This window comes from Cebus imitator, unplaced genomic scaffold (assembly GCF_001604975.1).
Source record: "Cebus imitator isolate Cc_AM_T3 unplaced genomic scaffold, Cebus_imitator-1.0 Scaffold187, whole genome shotgun sequence".
NCBI lineage: Eukaryota > Metazoa > Chordata > Mammalia > Primates > Cebidae > Cebus > Cebus imitator.
Window position 1 is genome coordinate 1,102,721 of NW_016107502.1, and position 11,248 is coordinate 1,113,968.

An 11,248-nucleotide genomic window follows, 5' to 3' on the forward strand; every position below is an offset into this window, starting at 1 on the left:
AAAAAAAAAAAAAAAAAAAAAGAAAACAGTGGAGATCTTAATGAAAAACAATTAAGAAAGGCTAGCAGCTCCAATACAAGCAGAATGGCAGAGGAGGTAGAAGTTTACTGCAGAGAACCAGAGACAGCCAAGAAGAGCCCTCTTAGATCATAGAGGAGTCAGAAAAGCAGTATAAAAACACTAACCTGTATCTACCCAGGAATGATCAGGGCAGGACATGGGGCAGTCTTGAAAACATTCTCTGAGCTATACACATACCCATCAACACAGAGTAGAAACTTCACTGGCATAAGGGTCTTAATCACAACTTCTGATCAAACACAACTTAACAGAAGCTACTCTGACCCAGGGCCAATTCCTATGAAGCCTGGGTTAAATGAAACAGCGTTATCATCCCTGGCAATCTGGAATACTGTATACATGTGCAAGATTGGGCCCTCTCAGGAACAAACTCCCAAGCTACTAGTACCTGGCTAAATGTAAGGCCAAAAAACAATGTAAACTCCCTGAACTAAAAAAATAGCAGCCACCAAGCCACACACACATTTAACATTTAAGGGTAAAAATCTGACTATCTAAGGGAACTTCAGCAGAAACTGTGACCAGTACATAGTCTGTGCCAACCCAGAAATGCCACATACGTAGTCAGGGTGAGATTAAGAACAATGGGGAAAAATCTGAGCAGGGATATCAGAAGCTACACACCGTGAGGAAACTGGACTTTACAGAATTTGTTCAGCTATGTCACTAAACAGATAAGTCAATAACCAAACAAACAACCACAATAGGCATCAGTATCCAAAGGTACTGTGTTACCTAAAATATCCAGTTTTCAACAATAAATTATGAGACATACAAAAAAAAAATCTCCATAAAGATGTCATCAATACACAGAGAAAAACAAAAAAAAGCTGTCTCTAAATGGGGTACAGATGGTAGACTAAGCAAACTAACACTTCAAAGCAATTATTACAAGTATGTTCAAAGAACTAAATGAAACCACGCTTAACAGGTTAACGGAAATTACGATGACAATGTTTCATCAAATAAGTAATATCAATAAAGACAGAAATAATTTTAAATAACCAATTGGAAATTCTAGGGTTGAAAAGTATAGTAAATAAAATGAAAAACTTACTAGAAAGGCTCAGTAGATATTTTAACCAAGAAAATATCAGCAAACGTGAACATAAATTAATAGACATCATGTAACAGATGTAATATAAGGAAAGAAAAAAATTGAAAAATGAACAGAGCATCAGAGAAATGTGGATACCGTTAAGTGCACCAACATATAAATAACTGGAGTATCAGAAGCAGAGGTGAGAAAGGCACAGAAACAAACTTTAAAGAAAGTAAAACTATCCAAATTTGTAAACTGTATAAACACACATACACACACGCACACACATATATATACACACATGTATATATGCGTGTGTGTGTGTGTGTGTGTGTGTGTGTGTGTGTATGTATATATCTACACATCCAAGAAGCTCAATAAACTCCAAAGGGGAAAAACACAGAGATCTAATGCAGACACATCAAAGTCAAAATGCTGAAAGCCAAAGACAAACAAAATATTTACATCAGCAAGAGAAAAACAACTGATCACATATAAGAGAATCCTAATGAGATTAACAGCTGACTTCTCATCAGAAACTCTAGAGGCCAAAGGCAGAAGACAACATTCGCAAAGTAGAAAAAGTAAAAACAAAAACAAAAAAATACAACAACAACCTATCAACCAAGACTCTTATACCAGCAAAACTATCTTTCAAAAATGAAGGTGAAATAAAGATATTCCCACAATTACAAAAGCTGAGAGAATTGATTGCTAGCAGACCTGCTTTATAAGAAATACTAAAGGAAGTTTATCAGGCTGAAATGACAGTAGGCAGTAATAATAATCCATGACGGATAAAAAAGAACGAACAAAAGTGTGCTGGTACAGGTAATTATATAAGTAATTTAAAAGTATAATTACTGACTTCTCCTTTCTACACCAATACATGAACTGCCAGTTCCAAGACAGTGACACAGAAAAAAGCTGGCTTCACTCCCTACCCCTACAGAAACTCCAAAACAAATATGTAGCACCAAGATTATCACCAGAACGCATATATAATGTAGGAGAGACAGTTCCCAAGGACACAGAGAAGTGAAAAAAAAACTAAGCAGACAGTAAGGGAATTAGATTTCCTTACACATGATGCTTCACCAAAAAAACAGCCCAGCATCAAGCATGTGGAAAACTTTCCTGTGGCTCATGGTTTCCACACTGGAAAAAGTGAGATTAAGGTGGCCAACCAGCTTTCCCACCATCTTGGGTTCCCTCACAGGAGACCTGTCCCTGCCTCAACCTATAGGAAGCACCGGGAATATCTGAAGGGAGAAATATCCCTGGAAACAGCCAGAGACAATGGAGTAAAATGGGACTACATTCCCTAATCCTGGAAACTGCTCTGTAACAATCAAAGGAGACACCAAATCAGAGTGGCTATTCAGCAACACCACACTGTAGGAGCTTCATTCCACAGGTCTCCCAAGCACAAAACTCTAGTCAGTCTTCCCACGCTGCCAGGATAACCTGTTTGGTACCTCTCCCATTCGACATGGGTGGTGTTCTAATTATTTACTAGAGCTGAGAAAAACCTGAGTGTAAGGCACCATCTAGTTCTTAAAAGGAGACAGGCCTACTGGGTAAAAAAAAGATACTCAACAGCTAAATTACAAAGACTCTCTAACCTCTCTGTAATATAACTTGTTGTATCTATAAGATGTTTTTTGTAAGTCTTATGGTAACCATAATGCAAAAACCTATAATAGACCCACTAAAAATAAAAAGCAATCAGTTAAAACAAACGACCAGAGAAAAATCCCTTAACCAGAAAGGAAGATGTAAGAAAGGAAGAGACCAGTTACAAAACAATCAGAAAATAAGCAACAAGATGAACTAGTAAGAACAACCTTATAAATAATAACCCTAAATGCAAATGAACTCACTTCTTCAATTAAAGAGCACAGAGTAGCTGAATGGGGGAAAATAAACAAACAAACAAACAAGATCCAAATATCCAAATATATGCTATCTACAAGAAACCCACCTGACCTATAAAGATGCACAGGAGACTGAAAGTGAAGGGATAAAGATATTCCATGCAACTGTAAACCAAAGTAGAACAGAGTATCTATACTTATATCAGATAAGATAGACTATGAACAGCCTGCAAATAAAGAAGTTCAATGAATAATGATAATGGGGTCAACTAGGCAAGTGGATATAATAATTATAAATATTTATGTACTCAACACCAGAGAGATCTTAAGTATACAAAACAAACATTAACAGACTTAAAGTGAGGGGTATCCTGCAATATAGTAAAAGTAAGGGACTTAAAAAAAAAAAAAAGGGACTTCCAGACAGAAAAACAACAACCACCACCACATCAGATTTAAACTACACACTAGATCAAAGAGGCCTGTCATTTACAGAACATTTCGCCCAACTGCTGAAGTATACACATTCTTTTCATCAATACATGAAATATTCTTCAGAATATGCCATATCTTAGGCCACAAAAAGTCTAAACAATTTCAAAAAAGCAGAAATCATATAAATTATCTTCTCTGACTACAATGAAATGAAACTAGAAACCAAAGAACGGAAGAACTTTGGAAACTACACAAAAATATGGAAATTAAACAACATGTTCCAAAATGACCAATTAGCCAATGAAGAAATTAAGAAGAAAATTTAAAATTTCTTGAAGCAAATGAAAGTGGAACTACAAAATACTAAAATCTATGGGATACAACAAAAGCAGTACTAAAAGAGAAGTTTATAGCAATAAACACCTGTATCAAAAAAGTAGACTTTAAAAAGATCTAATAAGGCATACCTTAAGGAACTAGAAAAGAATATGCCAAATCCAAAATTAATCGAAGGAATGAAATAATATATCAGAGCAGAAATAAATAAAATTCAGACTTAAAAAGCAATACAAAAGATCAATGATGCAAAAAGAGGGGTTTTTCAAAAGATAAACAAAAATGGACAATTTTTAGTCAGCAGGACTAAGGAAAAAAAAGATCTGAATAAATAAAATCAGAAGTAAAAAAGGTGACAACAACTGAGACCACAAGAAATACAAATAATTATTAGAGATGATTATCAACAACTATATGCCAACAAATTAGAAAACCTAGAAGAAATGGATAAATTCCTGGACATATACAATTTACTATGATTAAATCAAAAGAGATAGAAAACTTGAACAGGCTGGGTGCAGTGGCTCATGCCTGTAATCCCAGCACTTTGAGAGGCCAAGGCAGGAGGATCATTTATGGCTAGGAGTTTAAGACCAGCCTAGGCAACATAGTGAAACTCTGTCTCTGCACAAAATTTAAAAATTAGCTGGACATGTGCCTGTGGTCCCAAATACTTGGGAGGCTGAAATGGGAGTATCATTTGAACCCCAGCATTTAAAGCTGCAGTGAGCTATGACTGTACCACTGTACTCCAGCCTCGGAAACAGAGAGATCCTGCAGGAAGAAAGAAAAAGAAAAGAAATTAAAAGGAAAGAGAAAAGAGCAGAGAAGAGGAGAAAAGGAAAAATAAAGAAAAATAAAACCTAAACAAACCAGTAACAAGTAACAAGACTGAAGATGTAATTACATCTCCCATCAAAGTAAAGCTCAGAACCTGATGGCTTCACTGCTAAATTCTCGAAACATTTAAAGAACTAATGCCAATTCTTCTCAAACTCTTCAAAAAAAATTGAAAAGGAAGAAATACTTCAAATTCATTCTACGAGACAGCATTATCCTGATATTAAAACCCAATAAGGACACAAAGGAAAACTATGCACCAATATCACCCATTAACATAGATGCCAAAATGCTCAATAAAATACTAGCAAACCGAATTCAACAACACATTAAAAAAATCATTCACCATCATCAAGTGGGATTCACATCCTAGGGATGCAAGGATGGTTCAACATACACAAATTGATCAACATGACAGATCACAACAGAACCAAGAAGAAAAACCATATGATCATTTTAACAGATGCTTTAAAAGCATTTGATAAAATTTAACATATTCTTATAACAAAAACCCTTAACAAACTGGATAAAGGAACATACCTCAAAATAATAAAGGCCATATGACAAACCCACAACTAATATCCCACTAAATGAGAAAAAATTAACAGCCTTTCCTCTAAAATCTGGAACAAGACAAAGATGTCTACTCTCACTACTGTTACTCAGCATGATATTGGAAGTCCTGGCAACAGCAATTAGGCAAGAAAGAGAAATAAATGGCAACCAAATTGGAGAAAAAGAAATCAAATTTCCTTTGTTCACAGAAGACATAATCCTATTCTGAAAGAAACCTAAAAACTCCACTGAAAACTTGTTAGAACTGATACATTCAGTAAAACTGTAGGATACAAAATCAACATACAAAAATCAGTAGCATTTATATATTCCAAGAGCAAACAATCTAAAAAAGAAATCAAGAAAGCAATTCAATTTACAATAGCTACAAAGAATATAAAATACGTAGAAGTCAATTTAACTAAAGTGAAAGACATAAACAGGAAAAACTATAAAATGGTTATGAAATAAGTTAAAGAGGACATAAAAATGGAAAAATATTCCATGCACATAAATCGGAACAATATTGTTTTGTTTTGTTTTGAGACAGAGTCTTGCTCTGTCACCAGGTGCCAGGCTGGAGTGCAGTGGCACAATCTTGGCTCACTGCAATCTCCACCTCATGGGTTCAAGCAATTCTCCTGCCTCAGCCTCCTGAGTAGCTGGGACTAAAGACGTGCACCACCACACCCAGCTAATTTTTCTATTTTTTAGTAGAGACACAGTTTCACCATGTTGGCCAGGATGGTCTCAATCTCTTGACCTCATGATCCGCCCGCCTCAGCCTCCCAAAGTGCTGGGATTACAGGTGTGAGCCATTGCTCCCGGCCACAATATTGTTAAAATGACAATACTGCCCAAACCAATTTACAAGTTCAACATAATCCCTATCAAAATAACAATGAGATTCTTCACAGAAAAAAAAAATCCTAAAATTTACATGGAACCACAAAAGACCCTGGATAGCCAAAGCAATTTTGAGCAGAAATAAGGCTGGAGGCGTCACATTACCTGACTTCAAAATATACTACAAAGCTACAATAATCAAATCAGCATGATACTTGCATAAAAACAGACACACAGAGCAATGGAACAGAGAACCCAGATATAAATCCACACATTTACAGCTAACTCATTTTCAACAAGGTCACCATGAACACACAATGGGAACAGTCTCTTCAATAAATGGTGCTGGGAAAATTGGATAAAGAACATCCAGCTTGCAGAAGAATAAAACTACACCACTATCTCTTACCATATTAAAGAAAATCAAATCAAAATGAATTAAAGACTTAAATCTAAGACCTGAAACTATGAAACTACTAGGAGAAAACATTGGGGAAATGCTTCAAAACATTGGTCTGAGTAAGATTTTTTGTGTAAGACCTCGAAAGCACTGCAACCAAAGCAAAAACAGATCACTGGAATTATATCAAGCTAAAAACAGTCTACATAACAAAGGAAACAATAAAGTGAAGAAACAAGTCACAGAATGGGAGAAAAGATGTACAAACTATCAATCTGACAAAAGATTAATAAGAATATGTAAAGAGCTTAATTCAACAGCAAAAGAAAAAAAAATGCCACAGAAAATCCAATTTAAAAGTGGGCAAAAGACCTGAATAAATATTTCTCAAAAGACATACAAATTGCCAACAAGTATAGGAGAAAATGCTCTAAATCACTGATTTTCAGAGAAATGCAAACCAAAACCAAAGTGAGACATCATCTCATCCCAATAAATATAGCTTTTATAAAAAAGACAAAGAATAACAAATGCTAGCAAGGATGTGGAGAAAAGGGAACCCTTGTACACTGTTGGTGGGGATGTAAATAAGTAGAGTCACCGCAGAAAACTATATGGAGGTGCCTCAAAAAATAATAAAATTACCATTTTATCCAGCAACTCCACTACTGAGTATATATCTAAAAGAAAAAAAAATCAATGTACTGAAGACATAGCTGTACTCCTATATTTATTGCAGAATGATTCATAATAGCCAAGATATGGAATCAACCTAAGTATCCATCCGTGGAAGAATGGATTTAAAAAAATGTGGTTTACATACACAATGGATTATCCAACTGTAAAAAGAATGGAATCATGACATTTGGAGCAACATGGATAGAACAAGAGTTCATCATGTTAAGTAAAATAAGCTGAGCACAGAAAGACACATATCTCATGTGCTCATTCATATGTGGGAGCTAAATAAGTGGAATGCATCGAAAGACAAAGTAGACTGGTGGTTACCAGAGGCTGGAAAGGGCAGGGGGAGAGATTGATTAAAAGGGTTGATTAATGGGTACAAATATACAGTTAGATATAAGAAATAAGACCTAGAAGTAGTAAGACCTAGTGTTCAATAGATCAGTAGGGTGACTGTAGTTTATTGCATATTTCAAAATATCTAGAAGGGAATAGTTTGAATGGTTTCCAGCATAAAGAAGGTAAGTATTTAAGGTGACAGATATCATATATAAATTTTATGTGAATTTATTAAATTATCACATGTCCTGAAAATACGTATATGTATTATGTATCATTTTTTTAAACATGTATTTAATTGTATCATTAGCCCTGTAATATATAATGTACAGAATTGTTAAATATACAATAGCAGCACCAACGAGGCAGGTGGAAACAAAGCTATATTGGAGAAGGAAATAACACCATATGGTAACTCAAATCCACAAGAAGAATCAGAGTAAATAAGAGGGTATATATAATAAATTAAATATATAGACACTTCATACCTGTTCTCCCCTTTTTTCTATTAGCTTCCTTAAAAGACATAGCATGTAAATTCAGAGTCAGAAATGATGATAATGCCAAATCACCACAGATTTGTCCACATAGGTGGTGGAGATATGACATCTTTGCATTCTAATGGATCAGTGTACACTAACTTTGTTTCATGCATGAAAGTATGAAAAATATTGTATAAAATTACCTTCAAACTATGTGTATAAGGCATACATGAAACATAAATAAATTTTTGTTAGTCTTGGGTACTATCTCTAAGATACATTATTACATACATGTGAATATTCCAAAGTTTGAAAAAAATTGAATAGAAAACAAAAAGTAAAATTGTAAAAAATAATAAAACAAGCAATTAAATAGTATTAAATGTTAGTAAATAATCCAATCAAAAGGTAGATTATTCAGATTAGATTTTTTTGAAATCCAACTATGTGCTGTCTACAGAAATATACTTTAGATTCAAAGATACAAACAGGTGGAAAGTAGAAGGACAAATAAAAAATGCCATGTAAACAACAGTCATAAAAAAGCTGGAGTGACTGTACTAATGCCAGGCAAAATAGACTTTAAATCAAAAAGTGTTACTATAAAAAGAAAGGTCATTTTATCATGAAAAAACAGGTAACCCAACAAAAAGATTTACCAGTTACAAAGATATATGCATTTGCAAGTGAAATTGGGTATTTGGCTGAGGAAACCTCTAAACAATTTGCTGAAGGAGTGGCCTGGGTCCTCCAGATCACTTAAATAAAACACAAGAAGTGGGAATGACTTAAAGACAGAATTGTTAAACAAAAAGGAACCAGTGCTTAAAGATGCAGAAAATTCTCAACCTACCCATATGGAAAAGAACATGAAAGTCGGTTCAAGACAACACTAAGGGTGTGGCCAAATGACCATTTGATAAGATTAGTATGGATGTGGACCGCCCCAGCAGGAAAACTGTCAATTTGAAATGAAGAAATAGTAGATGGGAAGAAATGAAGGAAGGTATAGAAATGAAGGCTGGTATACTTCTTAGATTTTACAGGATGGGACCACAGAGCAACTCAGCTGCAAATGTGTGCTACTCTTAAAGACAAAGAAGGACCCTAAAAGCAATTCAGAGATCATCTGGGATGCCTTCTTGGTTCAACAAAAGAGTGGACCACTGCCTTGCTTTCAACAGGCCAGATGGCTCATGAGGGCTGGACCTATTGAAGTCCAGGGATTGTAACCAACCCCATCAGAGGGTCCAGAAGGCAGCACTTCTACTTCTCTGGAAGGCAGAGCATCAAGCCAAACAATTATTTTGCAGCCTTAAGATTTCATGAAACTTGCTCCGGACCTGTCACCCGTTTCTTCTTTCCTTTTTCTCCCTTTTGGAATGAAATGTCTACCCTATGGTACCCCACCACTATATTTTTTAACTTTTTAATTTTTTTAAAGTCAGGGTCTTGCTCTATTGTACAGGCTGGAGTGCAGTGACACATCATAGCTCACTGCAACCTCGAAGTCCTGGTATCAAGTGATTCTTGTACTTCAGCTTCCTGAGGAGCTGGAGACTACAGGCAAATGTCACCACCCCTGGCTAATTAATTTTTCAATTTTTTCAGAGACAGAGTCTTGCCATGTTTCTCAGGCTGGTCTTCAACTCCTGGCCTCAGTGACCCTCCTACCTCAGCCTGCGAAGTAGCTGGGATTACAAGCACAAGCCACCAAACTCATACCACCATTGCATTTTGGAAGCATATATTTGGCTTCACAGGGTCATAGGTGGAGGAGAATTTGCCTCAGGATGAATCATACCTTGGGCTCAACCGCATCTGATTTAGATAATATTTAGATGAGATGTTGAACTTTAAAGTTGATGCTGGTATAAGACTTTTGGGGTGACTGTGGTAAAATGAACATAATTTGCATGCAAGGAGGACACAAATTCATTGCCGGGGGAAGGAGCAGAGCCAGAATGTTACAGATTGAATGTTTGTGTCCTTGCCAAATTCTTATGTGAAAATTCTAACTCCTACTGTGATGATATATAGAAATGGGCTCTTTGGGAGGTGATTAAATCATGAAGGCAAAGCCCTAATAAATGGCATTAGGGCTCTTTTTAATTTTTGCCAATCTGACAGATGGGCAATATTGTGGTTCTGTTTTCCATTTCCCTAAAGATTAATGATGTTGAGCATCTCTTCATGTTCTTACTTTCCATCTGCTTATCTTCTTTGGTGCAGTGTCTATTCAAATCTTTAGCTCACTTTAAAAAATTGAGTTCCTTGAGATTTCAGAGTTCTTAATATATTCTAGGTACAAGTCATTTATCAGATCCATGCTGTTTAAATATTTTCTCCAGTCTGTGGCTTATCTTTCCATTCTCCTAGCAGCATGTTTTCAACAGCAGAAGTTTTTAATTTTGATAAAGTCTGTTTTATCACTTTTTTCTTTCAGGGATCATGGTTCTGTTACTGTAGCTAAAAAGAATCTTTGCCTAACCAATGCTAGCAGACACAACACCAAAGAAAACAAGCAGATGGAAAATAACTACATGAAAAGATGTTCAACGTCATTAGTCATTATGGATATGCCAGTTTTAAAATTTGAATAAGATTTTTCTCAGCCAGGCATAGCGGCTCATGCCTATAATCACAGCACTTCGGGAGGCTGCAGCCAGATGATGGATTGAAACCAGGAGTTTTAGACTAGATCTCTTGAAGTCAGTTTGAGACTAGCCTGGGCAACACAGCAAAAACCCGTTTCTACAAAACATTTAAAAATTAGCTGGGCATGGTAGCATGTACCTGTAGTCCCAGCTATTTGGGAGATAGGCAAGAGGATTGCTTGAGCCCAGGAGTTCAATATTACAATAAGCTATGATCACACTTCTGCACTACAGCCTAGGCAACCGAGCATGACTCTATCTCAATTATATACTTTTTTTTTTTGACCTGGAAATTTGTAGTTTTAGATTCTGCATTTAGGTCTATGATCCATTTTTAGTTAATTTTTATATGGTGCAAAGTATGGAGTGAAGTTCATTTTTCCGCATATGGGTATCCAATTGTTCCAACATCATTAGTTAAAACTATCGTTTTCCCACTGAATCTTACCTTTATTAAAAAATCATTTGTTTGTGGCCCTATTTTTTATTCTATTCCATTCCATTAATTAATTCCCTACCTTGATGCCAATACTACACTGTTTTGATTATTGTTGTTTCACACTGAATCATTAAATCAAGTAGTGTTAGCTCTCCAAATTTGTTCTTCTTTTTCAGAATTGCTTTGGCTATTCTAGGTCCTTTGAAATTTCATATAACTCTTAGCATCAGCTTGT

The 11,248-nt window shown here is 35.6% G+C and overlaps 1 protein-coding gene across 8 annotated transcripts in view; it reads right to left on the reverse strand.

Moving 5' to 3' along the window:
- PARP11 (poly(ADP-ribose) polymerase family member 11) overlaps positions 1-11,248 on the reverse strand; it is a 45,318-nt gene that overhangs the window by 23,592 nt on the left and 10,478 nt on the right. The window lies entirely within an intron of this gene.